This window comes from Entelurus aequoreus, linkage group LG16, assembly GCF_033978785.1.
Source record: "Entelurus aequoreus isolate RoL-2023_Sb linkage group LG16, RoL_Eaeq_v1.1, whole genome shotgun sequence".
Taxonomy (NCBI): domain Eukaryota; kingdom Metazoa; phylum Chordata; class Actinopteri; order Syngnathiformes; family Syngnathidae; genus Entelurus; species Entelurus aequoreus.
Genome location: NC_084746.1, coordinates 38,404,288 through 38,408,584, shown reverse-complemented (window position 1 = coordinate 38,408,584; position 4,297 = coordinate 38,404,288).

Here is a 4,297-nt window from a genome sequence, read left to right as displayed (position 1 = left end):
TGCAAAACGCTGTTTTTTTTTTGCAAATATTAGCTCATTTGGAATTTGATGCCTGCAATGTGTTTCAAAAAAGCTGGCACAAGTGGCAAAAAAGACTGAGAAAGTTGAAGAATGCTCATCAAACACTTATTTGGAACATCCCACAGGTGAACAGGCTAATTGGGAACAGGTGGGTGCCATGGTTGGGTATAAAAGCAGCTTCCATGAAATGCTCAGTCATTCACAAGCAAGGATGGGGCAAGGGTCACCACTTTGTGAACAAATGCATGAGCAAATTGTCCAACAGTTTAAGAACAACATTTCTCAACCAGCTATTGCAAGGAATTTAGGGATTTCACCATCTCTGTCCGTATTATCATCAAAACGTTCAGATAATCTGGAGAAATCACTGCACGTAAGCGATGATATTATGGACCTCCGATCCCTCAGGCGGTACTGCATCAAAAAGCGACATTACTGTGTAAAGGATATCACCACATGGGCTCAGGAACACTTAAGAAAAACTCTGTCAGTAACAACAGTTGGTCGCTACATCTGTAAGTGCAAGTTAAAACTCTACTATGCAAAGCCAAAGCCATTTATCAACAACACCCAGAAACGGTTCGCTCATCTAAGATGGACCTATGATGCAAAGTGGAAAAGTGTTATGTGGTCTGACAAGTCCACATTTCAAATTGTTTTTAGAAACTGTGGACATTGTGTCCTCCGGAACAAAGAGGAAAAGAACCATCCGGATTGTTCTCGGCGCAAAGTTTAAAAGTCAGCATCTGTGATGGTATGGGGGTGTGTTAGTGCCCAAGGCATGGGTAACTTACACATCTGTGAAGGCACCAGTAATGCTGAAAGGTACATACAGGTTTTGGAGCAACATATGTTGCCATCCAAGCAACGTTATCATGGACGCCCCTGCTTATTTCAGCAAGACAATGCCAACAGCGTGACTTCATACCATACCATACCATCTTCATAGTAAAAGAGTGCGGGTACTAGACTGGCCTGCCTGTAGTCCAGACCTGTCTTCCATTGAAAATGTGTGGCGCATAATGATGTCTAAAATAGCACAAGGGAGACTGTTGAACAACTTAAGCTGTACATCAAGCAAGAATGGGAAATAATTCCACTTCAAAAATGTGTCTCCTCAGTTCCCAAACGTTTACTGAGTGTTGTTAAAAGGAAAGGCCATGTAACACAGTGGTAAAAATGCCCCTCTGACAACTTTTTTTGCAATGTGTTGCTGCCATTAAATTCTAAGTTCATGATTATTTGCAAAAGAAAATTAAGTTTCTGAGTTGGAACGTTAAATATCTTGTCTTTGCAGTCTATTCAATTGAAAATAAGTTGAAAGGGATTTGCAAATCATTGTATTCTGTTTTTATTTACCATTTACACAACGTGACAACTTCACTGCTTTTGGGTTTTGTAATTGCATGCGGTTTACACTGAGGTCTAATGAGTGAATGTGATGTACCCGATCCAAAAGTGAACATTGGGGTCAAAATGTGTCACCATTCCCAACCAAGTAAGTAATTGATGTAAACAGGAGCATTAAGCAGCGTTTTCCAGCTTTTCCGTCGCACTGCCCGCTGTGCTGCCTGCTCAGTATTTATTGAGACACCTCCAAAGCAATTTGGGAAGGCAGGCGCAGATGGCTCGTCTAATCCAGGTAAATTATCTTTGAACCATTCAGAGTAAACAGACGTGCCTTTCTGCAAAAGCCCGGACTTTGCCGGACATGAAAGAAATGGCGTGTGTGTGTGTGTGTGTGTGTGTGTGTGTGTGTGTGTGTGTGTGTGTGTGTGTGCATAACACAAGATACTGTAGGCAAACACTGACTGTGCTTCTGCACTGTGTACATACCACAGTTATTGATGTAAAATGTGTGTGGCGCCCTTTTCCTTGCTATGTTCGAAATATTGCAGGAGGTTGTGATGACATTTGAAAATTGCGAGCTGAACCTCATTCAGCTTTGGAATCTCGTGTCGTAAAAGGCAATGAATGAAGCATTTTCTCAGAGCAGTCCAAATCATTTCAATGGTACATTGCAGTTCATTTGGAACAGAAAAAACTAGGAATTGAAAGTCTGGAGATGCTTTAAATTTGAATTTAAATTTAAATGCCACCCAGTGCTATAACGTCCCCATTTTTGTGGTCAAAAGCTTGGACCGAATATGCCACAGTGCTCCTGATTTTCAAGAGGTGAACGTTCAATTGTAGTCGGAGAAAAGTTGCATTTTTACTCATTTCCATTGTACACTTGTAGAATTAGAATAAAGTGTGAAAGTCCAATCATGTCAGCAAGTCAACTTCAAATGTGAAACTAATATGTGATATTAACTCATCACATTAACACTGAGATCTGTCAAGCCTTTATTTATTATCATTTTTATGATAAATTATACTTTTATTTATTTTATTTTTATTATAATTTTGCTCATATGATCATCATTTCATGATCAATGATCAATAGCTTGACGTTTTTGAAGACCTGAGATTTCCAATTAAAGGTTTTCATAAACTGTAAGCCTTAAGCATCACGATGAAATCAAAAGAAGACTTGAAATATCTTGAGTTGCATGTTATGTATATGGTAGTTTCACCTTGTAAATCTAAACATCCATCCATTTTCTACTGCTTGTCCCTCTCGAGGTGGTGGGGGTGCTGGAGCCTATCCCAGCTGCATTCGGGCGGAAGGCAGGGTACACCCTGGACAATTCGCCACCTCATCACAGGGCCATCACAGATAGACAGCATTCACACACTAGGGCCAATTTAGTCTCAACCTATCCCCAGGTGCATGTCTCTGGAGGTGTGAGGAAGCCGGAGTACCCGGAGGGAACCCACGCAATCACGGAGAGAACATACAAACTCCACACAGGAAGACTGCAAGCCCGTGGATCGAACCCAGGACCTTTTATTAATCCAAACAAACATTCTAATATATTTGAGTTCCACCAGTATTACTGTATGTCTAAGAAGATAACAACAGATTCCTAAAAGTCTTAAACATGTAAAAATAAATTTTACATTACTGAGTAATTTCCACATGTTTTATTTTGTTAACTTCTACAGAAGAACATTTATTTCCTATATTTTCTTTCAAAAGTTTTTATTTTTTTAATGCTTTTTGCCTCTGTCCTATAACAGTCCGGATGGTTCTTTTCCTCTTTGGTCCGGAGGACACGCCGTCCACAGTTTCCAAAAACTATTTGAAATGTGGACTCGTCAGACCACAGAGCACTTTTCCACTTTGCATCAGTCCATCTTAGATAAGCTCGGGCCCAACGAAGCTGGCGGCGTTTCTGGGTGTTGTTGATAAATATCTTTCGCTTGGCATAGTAGAGTTTTAACTTGCACTTACATATTTAGCTACCAACTGTAGTTACTGACAGTGGTTTTCTGAAGTGTTCCTGAGCCCATGTGGTGATATCCTTTACACACTGATGTCGCTTTTTGATGCAGTACCGCCTGAGGGATCCAAGGTCCGTAATATCATCGCTTACGTGCAGTGATTTCTCCAGATTCTCTGAACCTTTTGATATTATGGACCGTAGATGGTGAAATCCCGAAAATTCCTTGCAATAGCTGGTTGAGAAATGTTGTTCTTAAACAATTTGCTCAGGCATTTTTTGACAAAGTGGTGACCCTCGCCCCATCCTTGCTTGTGAATGACTGAGCATTTCATGGAAGCTGCTTTTCCCAATTAGCCTGTTCACCTGTGGGATGTTCCAAATGAGTGTTTGATGAGCATTCCTCAACTTTCTCAGTCTTTTTTGCCACTTGTGCCAGCTTTTTTTAAACATGTTGCAGGCATCAAATTCCAAATGAGCTAATATTTGCAAAAAATAACAACATTTTCCAGTTCGAACGTTAAATATCTTGTCTTTGCAGTCTATTCAATTGAATATAAGTTGAAAAGGATTTTCAAAATCATTGTATTCTGTTTTTATTTACCATTTACACAACGTGACAACATGGGTTTTGTAATATTTATATTAATAGCTGAAATATGGCTGAAAGCACCTTATTCAACTTTGGAACAAATGAGCGAACGCAATGAATGAAGCACATTTGGGAAACAGCATTACAAATAAATGGCAGTTTAGTTCAGAGGCATCTCGTAAATTGTAAATATTTCAGACAATCTGCCTAGTAGGGATGTGGGGGTCGTAAAAGAAAAGGAAAATAATAGGCGAATAGGGACAGACGTGAATGATGTCTACAGGCAGCACATAGTAGGTGTTCTCGGGGAGATAATATATAGATGAGGAGACGACATAAAACAGAAATGTAGCGTGCT